Source organism: Lissotriton vulgaris, chromosome 1_1, assembly GCF_964263255.1.
Source record: "Lissotriton vulgaris chromosome 1_1, aLisVul1.2, whole genome shotgun sequence".
Lineage (NCBI taxonomy): Eukaryota > Metazoa > Chordata > Amphibia > Caudata > Salamandridae > Lissotriton > Lissotriton vulgaris.
The window spans coordinates 847,552,837-847,570,181 of record NC_141685.1 but is presented as its reverse complement, the minus strand read 5'-3'; positions in this window follow the sequence as shown (position 1 = coordinate 847,570,181).

Below are 17,345 nucleotides of genomic sequence, written 5' to 3'. Positions count from 1 at the left end.
TATCCCCCATTCGATTGTGTTTCGCTTTCTGAGGAGTTTTTTGTTTCCACAATTGCATGCACTATAATTGGGTTAGTAAAAACAGGGGAGTTAGGGTGCTTATCTTCTAATGTTTTTGCTAGTTCGATGTTACTTCCCATAATCTGTTTGAGTAGTTCAGAATCAAAAATCAATGATGTAGACAAGTGACCCTTGGCTTGGATTACCACTAATGTCATATGCTAACAATTGTACAATATGTTTTGTGAAAATTACGTAATATGGTACAAACTGATTAAATGCAAAAACACAAGTTGCATACTTAGGTTTTTGAAATTTTTCTTTTTTCATTTACTAATTGCTGCAATTTTCCAAAGCTAGCATTTGTTTCTCTCTAATTTATATATAGTTCTGGGGAAAAAGTGATCGAACTTTGATAACCTTGTGTCTCTCCTACACACAACAATAACTCCCCAAAGAGCCTAAAATTAGCTCAATTTCCTCAGTTTGCCACTCATCCCACATTGCTGTTGGCTGTACTTATACATTTACCAAACGCCAGCTTTTTGGGCCTTTTGGGAGGTAATACTAAAAAGGGGTTAGGTCAAACATGGCAAGGAGAATCACTTGTCACCAGTTACCTCTTGCTGCAAGAGGCTAACTTTGCACACTCAGGGGCATACTCTCAAGCCCCAATCGTCACGGAAACGTCACTTTTTTTACATTCCCATGGCGATAGGGCTGGTGCCCTAGTCTTAAGGCCGCGCTAACCCACTTAACGTGGCTGAGAGCTACGTTAAGTGGCTTAGCGCTGCCATTGAGACTAGGGCACGCGTGAAAGGGGGCGTGCAGTGGGTGTTGCGGTGGGCATACCACCGCAACACCCATTGAATTCGCCGCTGCCACCTATTATCGCCTATTATCAAGGGCGGCGACAATAGGTGGCAGAGCCAAACTTAAGACCAGAAAAATCCTGGTCTTAAGGTGGCGAAACAAGGAGAAATGCTTAATTTTTCCTCATTTTTGCTATTTCCATGTGTGCTGCCTTGTGCAGCACACATGGACATAGCAAAATCCCACGGTTTGTTTATGTACAGGAATTGGCCCCATCCTGTACAGAAACAAACCTTTTAAAAAATGCTGTTTTGTAACTAACATGTGTGCTGCATGAAGCAGCACACATATAAGTTACTAAACAGCATTTTAGGTTTGTTTATGTGCAGGAAGGGATACCTTTCTGTACATAAACAAACCTCCCTGCTTGCAGACACCCTTGCACTCTGGTGCAAGGGTGCCTGCATTGGCGTTACGTCATGAGACTTAGCGCTGTCACAGGGGGAAATGCCAGGCTGCAACACATTCTTGTGAATATGGTGCAGCCTGGCGTTTCCAAAGTGGTGGTGAGATGCCCAAGCCGAGGAGGCCAACGGCTCTCACCGCCACTTCCTCATGAATATGCCCCTCAATTTTTAGAATATCATGTTTTGTTTTGTTTTTATGTATATTTGCAGTGTCTCTGATAGGTTGGAATCAGCTGCAAGATTACAATGTAGTGTTATGTAAAACACCTTAGCTATCAAACAAATACTTTCAATGCTCTGGAGCATCTTTAGTTTTAAGAAAGCACATCCGAAGAAAGAGTTTGCATTAATCTATGCATTGCATCTTCTATTGCAATCTTCTTTTATCTGTTTGTCCAGTTAATCTCTGATGTGAAGCAAAATTCAATCAATAAATGTATTCTCTATTTTTCTTACAACGATTAACCCAGTTAATCCATTTTATTTGCAGCTAAAATTGTCAGAAAGACATCTGTTTTCTGAAGCCTGTTAATCCACATTATTTATTAAGTTAGCTAGGCTCAAATTAGTGCATTCCTCAATTTTACATCTCTTTTAGGTTTGAACGTTCCTTTTTAGGTCACGCCTAGAGAAAGCAGCGCATGCGCTGCATCGTCTTGGCAAGGGTCTTGGCAAGACTATTGTTGTCGGTTTGGTGCTCGAAGGGAGACAAACCATGTGCGCGCTTGGACAGGTGATGTGCACGCGCATGGCGTCTCCTCTCTGGCGTCTCCTCTGAAGGAGGAAAGGAGATGGCAGGCATACGGACAGGAGATGTGCACTCAGTTCACATGCACATCTCCTGTCCCTGTGTGAACACAGCGCGCGCATGGGGCGCTTTCACTTACCTCAGGCTGGGTGCGTTAAGCTGCTGAAGGAAGTGGGCGTTTTTTGCAGCCAGTGCTGGAGGCACTGACGCTGGGAAGGCAGCTACCGCCTTTCAATAGGAGAAAAGGTATTTTGAACACTTTTATTTTGTTTTACAAGACAGGGTACAAACAGTGAAGGCTGGGTATTTTTTCAGCTGGCACCCGGCAAAGAGAACTGCAGTTAATGAAAGTAATTCATTTAGAGGACTGTCAGTCGCTTGCTGCCTTGGAACACTTTGCAACGGTATGTAATTCTATTTTCTTCGTTCCAATTTAGCCATTAACTTTTGCTGGCATGCAGCTCTGGGGGTTAATGCACCCCTTGCAGAGATCTCAGTGCAACTATCATGAAAGGTTGCAAACTAATAAAGACAGCTCTGTGCACCCTCTGAGGTTTGTGTGCACGTGCAGCAGGGGGTCCAGGTAAAATAGCTCAGTGGGTTAATGCTTCAGCTTCCGCGGAGCTCGTGTGCATGCAACAGGGCGGCGGTTCCAACCCCTTTGACACAGCTAAATCTTTTAAAGACCTCTGTGCAGCGATGCAGATGTGACAGACAGGGCTCGGTCCCTAATCGAGTGAGACAGCTCAGAGGAGTCATGCACCTGCTGCAGAGCGTGCATGTGACTAGCAGTGTAGCTGTTCCAGTCCCAGGAATGCAGCTCAACGGATCCACGCTCTCTCCCCAGAGACCTAGCCACTGGGTGCAATGCACGTGGGATAGCTCAGTGTGTTAGTGCAGCTTCTGCTGAGAGTGAGGCTCCCAGTGAGACAGCTCAGTACATAGATCTGTAATCCAGCAATTTAGCTCGGATCTGGGGGTTTGTGCTCCTGCTGCAGAGATCCGCCTGTGCAATCCAAGGCCGAGACTTTCACAGCCAAAAATGGCTCAGTGAGCTGAGTGGGTGTCTGAGGGCGAACAAGCGGGTTACAGGTGTCAATCATAGGCGTGCAAATCGAAGCACTACCCGAAACGCCTCAGAAACCCACAGTTGCTCCGCCGGATGCAGAGGTGCTTGCTCACGGTGATCATCACATGCGCCGTACTGCCTTTTGTCCGGGTCGCTTGGTAAGAGGAAGCCAGCTGCGAGACCTATTGCATTGCAAATGCTTGTTTGTAATATTTCCATTACCACATGCCAAGCACACAGCAGTGGGCATTTGTTTAAACCTTTAGTCTAATAATACAAATGGTTGTCTTAAAGGGTGAGTTTTATTTAAGCAATAGGGACAAAAAAGAACAAGCTTGTATAAATTAAACAACTGGTAGCTCACTACTAAGTTGCATGTGACTGCAGAGTGGAATATTGAGATATTTTACCATATACCGTATGAATTGTTGTCTTAAAGAAATAAATAGTGTTTATAATCATTATTCATGGATTCGGGCTGCTCATAGGGAAGGGCAGGCAAATCTGACATTAAATAAGGAGAATATATTTGTTAATAAGCCTAATTGTCAAGAATGTGTAGTCACAGGTTGTGAAATGAAAAAAATATGCAAGCATACATACCTCTTTCCATATACTCGATCTTTTGGGATTATACAATGCTTAATTTGTAAAAGGATGAATGCCTGTGCACAAACCTCTGCTCCAACTAGGCTATTAAAAAATGTATCCCGAATACCAAGGCTGTGTAGTGTTAAATTCATCTCATGTGTCTTTAATCAACTAGCAGACACTACCAACACTACTATCTCACTCTTGCAGGTTCCTGCTTTCTCCCTTTGTGCCTGTTTTTCTCCTTTCTCTTCCTTCCTTCTCCTTCCAGTGTTTTCTTCACTTTTTTGCTCCTGGTCAATATCTGAGGAAGAAAAGTAAGTGCTGGTGCCCAAAAATGTGTAAAACATAATGATGATGGAAGAAATGCTGAACATTGTCAATCATTCACAACTAACCAAAGATCTGGGTTGAATCCATAGTTTATTTGTTCAATACGCCACAGCAGTTTGCACCCAGCCATATACAAATCAGTTTTGACACTGCTCACCATGGGAACAGCACAGCTTGAACTGCCAGGCCCTCTCTAGACCAGAACACAAGCATACTGGGACTGTTTTTCGGGTATCACCCCATATCAGCCAGACTAGCTTGCATCCAGTGCCATAGCGAGCATGTGACCCACGACTGGGCATACCCATCCCAGTTAGGGTGACGATAGCAACACAAAAAGATGATGAACGGAATGCAGAACATTGTTAAGCATTCACCCAGATTACCAAATCTGAGTTGAATCCGTAATTATTTTCCTCACCATGCCACCACAGTTTGGATCCAGCCAAATGCAAATCAGTCTTCACCCTGCTCTCTATGAGAATAGTCCAGCCCAAACTGCCAGGCAAAGTCCTCCCTGGACCGGACAACAAGCATACTGGGACAAGTTTTGGGGTACCACCACTCATCAGCCAGGCTGGCTTGAATCCAGTAGTATAGCGAGCTCAGGACCCCCCTTGCATGGCCCGCAGTACTTGGTAAATCTGGAGTAATTCAAAGCAGAGCAAGTTGCAGCCTTGCATTACTTTGCACCAGGGGGTGTTCCAAGGGTGGAGCGTGGGTCTCCCCAAGCATCCATTCATGGATTTTGGTGCTTTGTAGGAAGTGCCCCGATTAGAGTCACCCAGGTCACTCACAACCTCCTCTCAGCCTTCCATCCCAAATGAAGAGTCGGTCAAACAGTAGAGAATACAAACCAATATATGTTCATTTAGAGTAAACTCAGAGCGGAGCCCAGTCTGCCCAGTTACTTAGGAGTGCTGCAGAGTGACTGACATCAGCAAGCATATATGTACATTTGGAACCAACAAAGGCACGTCCACAAATGAATTTTCCAAGCAAATACAATAAAAATGTGAAGTAGAAAAAATGAAGTTTCGATTCTGGGGCCGTGCACACACTATCTAACAGTCAAGGTCATTCATTCCGTGCCTGCAACTTGACAAGTGGGAGAAGGCTTCTATCTAAAGGGATAGGTATGTGTTAATAAGAAAAGTGTATTCATTATTTATTTATTTATTTATTTATGAGTTTTTATATAGCGTAGACTTTACCCGAAGGCGTCAGAGCGCTTCACAATAGGAACAGAAAATTACAAATGAACAAAATTACAACAGCAGACTATAAGTTATATGAGGTAAAAGTGACAACTGTGAGCAAACAAAATACATGAGGTAGCAAACAGTGCAATATAGGGGGAATGAGTGACAAGTGTGCAGGTTACAAGAGAAAACAAAGTAGAATTAGAGGTATAATACTGCAATATATGCTAGACACAGAGGCACAAGAACAAATGTTACGTAGGCAATGGTGGCACTTGTGCAAGTATCGACAGAATTCCTGAATTCCTGCTTCGGGGAAATGAAACCTAACTGAGGCCTCTTCTCAGAAATGACCAAGGATACGTTTTGATTATAACCCAAAATGGCGCTGGCACATAAAATGGTACAGTGAATGCTAACATACTGCATAAGCAAGTTTTTCTGTTCTAATACATTCCCAGGTTTACCATGTGTGGTAGACCTGGAAATGTGTCACAATGCTATGCCTTCCCAGGGGAGGCATAGAGAGGAGAAATATCTTTATTTCTCCTCTTTTTTGGCTCTTTCTATCTGTGCTGCATTCTGCAGCACACAGAGAAAGAGGAAAAAGCCTCAGAGGATTGTTTTTGTGCAGGAAGGTGTCCCACCCAGTGCAGCGGAGCAAGGTGTCTTACTCATTTATAGTGCATGGAAGTTTGATAAACCTGGGCCTCAGTGTTCTGTCATGATATATGCTTTATTAGTAGGCACAAAAATATGAAAAAAGGTGGGTAAGGGGGTGTTTCTTAGTATACATAGTTTAGGACGATTCAGATAAATTAAAATCTGGGTCACCTCTTAATATTGACTAATACTTATTGATAACCTATAACATTTCAAACTTTGATCCTTGCATTATGTGATTAAACTGATGTTGCCATCTGTTAGAGGTAGTTCTCTAGTCAGTTGGCCTACGCAGTTGTAATAGCGTGGAATTTGACATTTGCGCTGTTGTTTTCTCCTTTCATTGGCTATTTATGAAATTACTCAAGACTGGGAAACTTCTTGCTGATTGGAGAATGGGGTTTGATTGCTACTTTGTTAAGAGTGTATATATAAGTTTCATTGTTTAAAATGTGTGAATGTTTATGTCAAGTAGTTTGGCCACTGCTTAGAATCTTGACCCTTTTTCTGTGAGTGGTCTCAAGGTAACAGTGAGTTAGCGGTACCCACAGTGTTCGTAGCTCTGGGAGGGGGGGGGGGGGGGGGGGCACAGTTTATGCACAGCTATCTGGTGCACTCGTGATTAGCAACAAACATTTCCTTTTCACTCATTGTAATATTCATCATGGCCCAAATGCCCAGTTATATTCTAAAGGTGTCTTGCAATTGGCTCAACTATGTTTTCATGTCTCACTTTTTCAATTTTTCTTATACCTTAATGAATGGTGTTGTTTTATTGAACATGATCGTTAGGATAAAGGTGATAGCATCACTTGTGGTACAAAACCCAAGTGAGAACAGCTACTTCTTCAAGGGATACCTCCTTGAAATCTCCCAGAATGTACTGTTTACAATAAAAACAATGCTTTTGTCTAATCGCCCAATAATGCATTCTTAAATTCACCATAACCATGCACACACACAACATTCACACACAATCGCCTTATGAATGATTCATGAATCAGCTCAAATGTAAAAGCTACACTTAACTTAAAATGAGAGCATTTTATCAAGAACTTCACACCTACCCTTCACTTTCTGTATCACATAGAGGTGAACTTTCAGATCCAGTCACAGCATCCAGCTTTTGTCCAAGATATTGTCAGAATTCACTTGTCCTTGAAACTCACCAATATAGGCTATGGCTTCCCAATTGCAGGTCCATAGATTTTTGACATTATGTCATAAAGCTCTGAATGGCCATTGCTTCTTTTATGTACAAGTCACCTTCTCTGTCTAGATTTCCTTTTTTTATCTTGCTAAAAACCATTATAAATTGGGATGTTCAAATTGAAAATTGCATGTGCAAAGTTTAAAAAATGTGCTCTTCAAGAAAGGTTGAAAAGTGTAGTAAATGTCACAGAACTTTCAAAAACGTTTTTGCAAAATAATTTGACTACTAAGGCTCGATTAAGAGTCTGGCGACTCGCTGGGGGATGGCAGCGGTGGTCTCCCAACCAACCTATTACAATATGGGGGGTGGGAACGCCACAGCCTAACCGCAGCCGCCTGGAAACCACTGTTCACTGACAGTGTTGCGGTGGTCAGGAGGCAGTAATACTCATGGCTGGACCGCCGTGGTCCCTCCAGGCATATTACAGTTTCCTCTCCCCCACGGTTTTCATGGTGGTTCCACTGTCAGGAAAACGGTGGCAGAGAGGAAACATAGGGGACCATACAGGGTCCCCTGGAGCCTCACTCCCGCTGGAAGTACACCAGTTCCTGCACGGCATTGACTTTTCATTCCATTCCGTGCAGGAACTGTTTTTGCCGTTTCCATTACAGTATCTATTTTCAGGGCCCAGCTGTGGGAAAGTCTACCAGACTGGAGAAAACTCCTAATCTGGTGGGAGGTCTGACCATGGCTGTGGCGGTGGGGTGGACCTGGCGTCACACCGCCAAAGTCGTAATCAGGCCCTAAGTGTTTTTTGCTGAGATTTTTTCAAACCTTCTTTGCAATAAACATTTTGCCCTCGATTTAGAAATGTGCAATCTTCACAAATATTGTGAAGCCTTTGAAACATTGACACATTTGAGGTAGAAAGGTTAAACAACATCACACACTCTTTCTTATAAATCCACCCAAGGAGCAGAACCAAACTATGGTAGCTAAAGATATCCCAATTTCACCAGTTCCGTATGAGGAGCACCAAAAAATGACACTATCTTGCATATTTGCCATTATTACAGCCTTTGACTTTAATCAATTTACTATTGTAGCTCCCCTCGGTATATGTGAACCCTTACATTTAATCTCAATATGTGATAAACCGACTTGTGTCAAAGACCTTCGACATGGGTGAGCATGTTAATTTACTTTGAGAGATGCATAGAACAAATTCCCTCCTCATGCAGAAACTATTTGATCAAGTGTGTCCAACACAGGGCTAGGTGGGCTTAATCCATGCCATTCTTTTTGATAACAACTGACTAAATGAGTTTTGATCTGGGTTCATTGGGGCAAGGGTAGATTCTAGGGTTTCTGGAGATCTGGGCAGAATAGGAACATGAGAGACCCCTCTAAAATGTGAAATCACAGGAGGTGACATTACAGGAAGTGACATCAATTGAATATTAATTTTCTGGCATTTTTGAAGCATACTTAGTGTGGTTATCACTAAAATGGCTAAAAATATAAATCATCATAAAATAAGTTGATGTATTTTAAATTGGTATTACGTGGAAATACATTACATTTATCAAACTGTCTGTAAAAGCTCGGTCTAGTACTCTCCAAATCTGATTAGATTATTATGACGTTCACTAATTGTATTCAGATTGGGGCATAATGAAAATTCCAAATCAGATTGTCCCAGAACTGTACAGTGGGAATGTAAGTGATTCCCCAGCCCTCCATTTATGAAAGTGAGTCGAAGATAAGGCATTTGGTTTACAGCAGTCATGGGGGATCAACACAATGGATACATGCTAGATCCAGTGAGTGGCCTGCAAGAGCTGCAGCAAGCCACAAAAAGCACAGATTAAAAAGATGAGAAGAGGAGATAGCACAAATGTCATACAAAGGCTGGACCACATCTACACATTGAGCGCTGAAACACAGCAATTACTCTAAAATGTATTTTTGGGGAGATTCAAAGGGCTAAACTAACTTAAAGATATACAGAAGAGATGATTTAAAGGGAAAACAGTTTGTGTCCAGGGAAACAAAATACTCCCAACACTAAACCGGGAGCCAGGCACTAAAGAGAAACATTAAAGCAACAAAACTGGCTTATTATAGCAGACTGTGTAGTTTAAAGCTGTATGGAAAGGACATGTAGCAACATGGAATAGGTAGGTTAGGGAGGTGGCAATTGATTTGCAAATTAATGCTAAAGAAATATCAGAGACTTGCAGTCTAAAAAGATGTAAGTGACGCGTCGCTAATATTTGAAAAAACACTTGCCAAATTGCAAAGGATCCCGAACCATGCCACTCAACTCATATTTAGCTCCAAAAGGAATAACCAAATTGTGCCTGCCCTCAGGTAAATCCATGAAAGATAATTGTATGCAAGACCATTTCCATTACCCACAAGTCACTCTATTCACTCCCCAGGAAGCAATCCGAACAGCTTTGGTATTCCAACCTCTAATGCAAGATCTTCCTCCCTGAACCTACTGCCTACCCTTTCATAGGCTCAGTGTGTGGCAGATTGCTCCATGTTCATTGATGTATACTATTGAATGCCCTCTCGCTCCTCAGCTGCACTCCCCTAGGCAGCCACATCAACTCTACACCCCGTTCTTTACCTCACCTCCCACAGGAGGCCAATTCTAACTGTACTCCTGAAAAACAGCAATTTACCCAGCTCTCATTGTCACTCCCTTAGGTTTGGGTTTACTTGTTGATGAAGGAAACGCTCATCATACTGTGCTTGCCCAGGCCAGCCCATTGTCCTTCTACACATGACAATAAGCTGACTGGCTTTGGGGGGACAGTCAGACTGACTTTGTGCTCCCAACAAGAAGAGTGCAGCAGCCTTTTGGGTTGTGCACTAGTGGCCAAGCTAGCCCAAGCATGGAGCCCAGTTTATCCACTATAAAAAAAATCATCTCACCTAGTGGTCCAGCCATAGGTCTGTTAATCAACTGTGAATTCCCCACCTTACCAACCTGATCTAGCCTCTTCCTAGGGCCTCGCACCACTTAAGTCTTGCAGGGTGGACTACTGTCTCATATCACTTTGTAGGACACTTTGTACACACATAGATATTGCAAGACATTTGTTGGGTATTGGGGGACTATAAGCCACAGAACACATTTCTGGGTGTTTCATTCCATAACCATCTCCTCTAAAACAGACCCTTTTAAAAGACATAGCAGGGCTGACGGAATACCGTGCTAATCTGTATGACTAATATGACATACTGTCTTTGAGTTCCAGAAACTTTATCACGTCCTGGAGTGAGCTTTGATTGTTTACTATTGCCACCTTTTGGAGAAACAAGTTTGTAAAATGAATAACTCTTATCCAAATAAAATCAAATAGGCAGATCTGACACAGCAATCGTAAACAATGATATCCTCCACAGATGCTGCCACTTAATCACCTATTGCCCCTGACCCAAAGAAAAAGTCTCACAATATGTGTCTTTTTTTCTTTTATAGAAAAAGATTGTGGGAAATTAGAGAGAAGGGTAGCAAAGAGATGTGGTTTTGAGCCTGCTTAAGATTTTTTGAGCATAGAAACATCCACACCTTTCTTAGTTTTTACATAGGAAGGAACTTATGACCAGATAGCAAGGCATTGCAAGGGAAGTTCAGGGCGCGAGCTCTGATCTCTAGATCTCTGGCAAGGACATGTGTAGGAAAGGCTCACACTGAGAGTGAGATTTAATAGAAAGGTCAATAGGAGTGATAGAGTACACTGAGAGCAGGCTGAAATTCAAGAAACATATTGAAGATGGTTTAAGATCACAACGCTTTTCAAAGGATGTTACATGAATCTCAAACTTAAGACTTTTTAAACACTTCTTTTTACACTGAAAATAAAGAGATAAGTGGTTGCAAACTTTTACAGAAGGCTCGGCGGACTTACCAGCACATACTCGTTCACAGACATTTTTGCCTGTTCTCTAGCATATTAATCTATTTGCTGATTCTCCCCAATTAAATCTATCTCTCCTCTCCAAACTGTGCTTTTTACCTCATGTCTTCCAAACCTATTATCTACTCTTTCTGGTTAAGTCCCATTTTATATCCACTTCATGCCTGCATTATCTGCTCTTCACCTTTCTTCTCTCCCCAAGCATCTTACTTTTTATTTCTGGTTCTCTGATCCTGCTACACTTACGTCCATCTTCCTCCTCAATGTTCTACTCCCTTCCTCTCATCTTTACACCCAGCCTCTCACCTTCTCTTGGCTCATATTTTTCCATGGCTCTGCCCCCTTTAGCCTTTCCCTTTGCACCATTCTCTTCTTGCTGGTTTTTCCCCTTTTACTTACACATCTTCCTTCCATATGCTGCTCTTTATCGCTCTTCTCATCTTAGCCTCTTACCTTGCTTCAGCGGTTCTCCTTTACATCTCCCCCCTTCTACCTTACCCCCTCCAAACATATTTTATGCTTTTGCACAGATTCTGCCTCCCCTAACATTACTCCCTTTTACATGCTTTTATAGGTGAGCAAGCCAGTGAAAACTAGAGCCAGAGGTCTGGCTCTGCTCAGCTCAAGGTCTCCTTAGAACCTTGAGCCCAAAATGGTCCAAGCTTTCACAAGAGGCTATGTGTCCTAGTGGCTATGACTGCCCACCATGTGTCATGGAAAGCCAGACTTGAATCCCAACCTCAGTTCAGCATCCTGAGAATTCAGGCAAATCTCTATACAGTAAAAAAACATTGTCTGTTGTAAAGCACTCTTATGCTCATGGTCAAGGTTTGTGCAATATAAAACTGCCAAAAATACAATTTGGACCCTGCCTGTCACCCAGGCTCTGGTCTCAACATTCTAAAATAAAAGATAACATATTAACCTTAAATGTCATAAAGAGACATCCATGTAGTGGCTGAATTGCTCAGTGAGAAACTGGAAAATCTAAGGTCAATCCTGGCTTCCCTGCTTGATCAAATTGGGTGATCCTAGAAAAATGCTTTATTTCACCAACCTCCATTTGTTTATTATCACACATCAAAGCACTATGAAATACGTGCAGCCAGGATGGGTGCTGTCCAACACCTCTTGTATTTGATGTAATAGATTATCATTTTGCCCCATGTTTAATAAACGTTTAGTCCACTTTTAGGCCCTCATGAACATTGACATGCCTCCTAACTAGGTCCACTGAATTTATTTGATTTTGCAGTCTGCATTTTCTGATTATTTACGAATCTGCGGCAAATCTACAGCTTTTAACAAAAAAACTTGTTTTCAGCTCAAACAGTTAAAAACAATTGAATAAAAGGTACTACATATGCAGCAACACTTGCTGCTACACAGTGAAAAGCCCTCGCTGCATTTGGTGTGAAACTGGTATTAATGAGATGAAACCTTTTCCTAGATAGTATTAACATGACAAAGATGAAAAAATATTGAGGTGGTACAATCGCAAAATATGGAGCATAATGACACATAATTTGCTGTTTCTTGCTCCACAAGTTAGTAAACTCTGTCACCCAATTTGGTCCTTTTCAGTGGCCCAGCTCTTAGTTCACTAATACCATTGTCCTCAGGGTAGGGGCAAGAATTTTTCTCAGGTCATGTTTTACTAAATACATCTCAATGCAGTGATATAATCTAATGTACTAAGATAAAATGCTTCTGTGTAAAATAAATTGCACTTTTGAATTTTGAGACACCATTCCCCTTTACTCTTTCCAAGGTGAGTAATTTTCTGCTTTTCAATCATACAGGAGCAAGGCTCACTTCACACCTAATGGCACCTAAATTACCCATCTAACCACTGTTTTCATGCAGATGCAAATAGATTCTTGAAGCCCTTTTAGCCCAGGGCTGCGAGGCCCAAGGGATGAAACCCCCTCCCTCCTTCCACCTGGGCCTCGCAGCGCTGCATCATAGCTGTTCCCTGGAGCCCATAACTCTGGAATAGTTTGAAAGGCGGTGCTCTGGTGCAGGACCCCTTAGTTGTGAGCAGGAGCGAGGCCCTAGGCAGCTGCGCACACAGTCAGTGCCTAGCGCTGCCCTGATTGGGGCCCACTCACGAAGGTAAATTTACTCATGAATTAATCTGCATGTGTAAATTTGCTCTTATACTTGGTAGTAAATGTATGCTTTTGGCTGTTCCCCATTTCGGTTACTACAAAGTGTAGACTTACATGTCTCCACAACTTGAAAAAGGGGGTGAAGCCTAATTTACATGTGTAAAGTTGCTACAAAAAAATGGTCACAAGTCAACGAGTTTTCTGCCACTGTGGAGGAGATCTGTCTGAGGTGAAGTAAGGGGAAAATTAAAAACTTTATTATACCATAAAAAAATAGAAGTAAATATTTTATGTTAAATACTAACAAAAAATCATTGTATATATGCATTTTAAATGAAGAACAAAATAAAAAAGGTTACATCACTATTAACCTCATGTTTAAATAAATATGTAATTATTTGAAATATAATAAATAAAATTATAATTATTTGTTAAAGATTTATTAAAGAAATTCCCTTCTAAAGTGCAATGTTTATATTTATTTACTACGTATTACAAATTATAGAAAGTTATGTACAGAATTAATTTAAATTAATGTAATTGTAAAAAAATATATTGTATTTGAATATACAAAAATGATATTTGTTTCCTTTATGTATCATTAAAAAAAATCATTAAATATAGATATATTAAAAAGTCAAATATAATTTGTCCATACCCGAGTTTGGTTACCTTTACTATTGTTGTGGGACCTTTCCCTCCCTAAACTCCTCTTAGCCCTCCCTAAACCCCTTCATACTCCTCCCTAAATCCCTCCCATTTATTAGTAAATATTCCCCATTCTCAGGCCACTCTCCCTGATCCCTCACACATGTACTGCTAAGGGGCCGATTATGATATCGGTCAGAGTTGCCTCCGGCCTACATAATCGCGGACTTGGGACTGACCGACCTCCGGTCGGCGGTCACAACGCCTAATTACGATGTGACCGCACATGGTGCGGTCGCATGTTCACATTTCCCTATGGGAGCTTGTGCTACGTCCATAAACCGACCGTAGCACAAGCTCCCATAGGGAAATGGAAGGTTGTGTTCATCCGTGCCCTGCGTGGCAGGCACCTCTGGGTGCCTGCCACACAGTCCAGAAATCAACAGGGGGGCACCATAGGTGCTCCCTCGGCCCCCAGCCAGATGCGACAAAGAGAAGGGGGCCCTGCTTTGTATTTATACAAAAGATAGGAGGATATTTTCACCTGTATGTTTGTAAATTGCCTTTTGTTGTAAGTAGTACTACTGTAGTAGTACTTTAATCAAACCAGTTGTATGGAATTATCACACAGGGATATTGTGACCATATGTCATGTCTATAATCAACAAAGAACAAGTGCCTATACTGATAGTAATTTAGAAAGGTTTGGCCACCAGAACAAAAAAGGTTTTTCAGAGCTGGGGTGTGCTTATAAATTGCTTTTTTATTTATAATGTCTAGGTCAAAGAAAAAAGGGTATATTTGTATTAATCATATACAATTGAACAGAAACAACATTTTTTGTAAACACAGGAAAAATTATGGACAAAAAACAGTGAAGCGTTAAAATCCAACATGCATACCGAATTCATTCATATCACAATCATACCTTGCCATTCATACACAAAACACATACAAATACACAACACGACTAGATAAGAATATATAATCGTGTTGGGTATTAGGTCTGCTGCAATATGTACAGTTATATATACAATTTATACAGTGATTTTACAGGTATAAATCAAATGGATCAACAGAATCAAATGCGTAATCAAAAACAATATATACAACAATCTATAGCCGGTAATGTGACGATATGTTCACACTACAGGAAGAACCAAAAGGGAGCAGACACTGGACATGAAGGGGCCTACGCGTTTCAAATCCCTATGGGTTGGGAGGGATTCTCATCAGGGCCAGGTAGCTCTAAAGAAAAAAGAAGAAGAGAATTCTACTGTATACATCTGAACAAACTTTAAAAAAATACCAAGAAACTCGAGTGCAAGACCACCCAAGGTTCCTTCTGCTTACCACTATGGAGAATATCCGAGAGAGGGGTAACACCTGTGTGACAACGAAAGACAATAAAGACTACATAAGTAAAAAAAAGTGTTTAGAGAGGACTTTGCGTAGCCGTCATCAGAAGAAACATTTACCTTAAATGTATACGGTAGCCACGTTGTTGTAAGTTCAAGTTGAAAAATTGGCGGCTAGATGAAGCTGGATGGCCTGAAAGAGAACGACGTCCATTTAATGTGGTAAAGAGACGAGGTATGGTGTTTATAGTCAGGCAGTGGGTCAAGGTTCTTACCGGGGGATCGTGAGTGTTCACGTCCAAGCACAGGATCGTGGATTAAAAGAATTAGACCTCGTTGGTCCTGTTATATTCACTGAAGATCCGGTGTTTAAGAAAGGGTTTAGTTTTATAGAAACTAAATGTAGTAGGGACCTTATGGTCCTTACTATTGAAACAGCGGTTAGGATTTCAAAAGCTGAACTCGAGGAAATCGCAAAACTAGAGGAGGAAATTAGTAACAACCAAACCATCACGGACTCCAAGGGTTTACTGGAGAAAGTTGACAAAGAAATTCAGGAATTCAAGGACTTCACCATAACTAAAAAAAACAATCAATTTGAGAAAGACAAAAAGAATTTCAGAATTGAGAACGTATATCCGTTCCTTCAGCCTGATTTTTATACCAAGGCGGATTCTAGGAGATACTTGTCTGATAATCGGGGTAGATCCCGTAACAAGTTCATCACATTCTCGGACACCTCCTCCTCAGGGGACGACAGCGATATAAATAACAGCAGACCAAACAAAAATCGCAAATGGATCCAGATGCAACAGCCTCAGGGACAGTCGTCGAATTCTTTTTTAGGAAGGGGCCAAACGAGCTCCAGAGGGAGACAACGTTACAATCAGCCGTGGGAGATGACCACCCGCCAAAAACAATACAAAAACTAGCAGTCTCTCCTATTTTCAATCTTTCAAATAGGAATTTAACAACAGCTGAGGAAAGTATCTTATCCAAAGGATTATCGTTCGTACCATCTAAAAAAACGGATTTTGTCAAGATGAAGACTGAGTTCATCAAATTCTGCCGAAAATTACGCCTCACTACGTTCTTTGCAGATAATCCCTCTTCCACACCGTTAGAAGTCACAGGACTACGTAAAAAATCAACTTTCTGTCCTCCAGGTAATAAAGTACCGAAGGAAGTAGTAATCTTTGAAAGAACTGTCCTTTCTGCCATTGCGGATATGGAGAAACAAAAAAAGTTCGTCAAATTTAATATCTCTAAAGATGAAACAAGGGGGCGTGGCCAAGATGGCGGGCTGAGAGGACGCACTTGCCGAGAGCTCCCGAGCCCCTGGAAACCCTGCACCGCTCACAACCGCTGATCTCCCCCAGATCGAGCGGCTATCACACCTGGCGACCCCCGTGGTGGTGCAGAGCAGTCGGTGAGCCCCAGTTGTCCCGCCGCGGCGGTGGTCCTGCTCGGGTATCGACTGAGGCGGTGCCCGCTGAGAGTTCTACGGGAGGCCCGAGAGCCGCAAGACCTTCAGGCTTGGTGTTCAGGCGAGGTGACCTAACGACTGCGAGTGGCCTGCCGGCGTGCCTGTGCCACGGAGCCTGGATGGGAGCCGAGGCGGCCTTCATCGACGGAGCGGAGCCGAACAGATGGTAGCGGCGGAGGCGTAGCCGGCCTACGGCAACTACGCAAGACCGGGGCTCGAGAGGGCCTACCCCACGTGACTGTGCCGGTCCCCCCCTGGCCGCAACAGAGTACGGTCGCGCTCCCAGCGTCTTTGCACATCCCGGCGAGCCGGCCCTGGTTGTCTCCCGCCCTGCGAGCCTGCCCTTTGACTGTACACCCTGCATTTGGTCCCGTGACGAGAGTCGGCCTCGTTCCCTGGGCGTTGGCTCCATTGACTATAACGGGCGGCCATTTTGAAGACCTTTGAGCAGCCGCCCGGCCTCGGCCGGGGCCTCTGAATTGCGGTGCCCCCTACCCAGCGATAGAGGGACCGGCCGGCTTCTGCTGCTTGGCTGCCCCGTCCTGTGGCGCCTGCTTGCCGAGCTGTGGACGTCGGTGATTCCCGCCTCTCCAAGATGTCGAATGCCAGGGGGCAGAGGAGAGGCGATCGGACTTTGCCGGACATGTTGGGGCGCGGTGCCCTGCGCAGCGGGGGGAGCCAGCCTGCCCCGAGCCCCCCGGCCCCCTCCAGGGGCGCAGACGGCGGAGAGCCCCCTGTGACCCGGTCGTTCCTGGAGTCGCTGTTTAG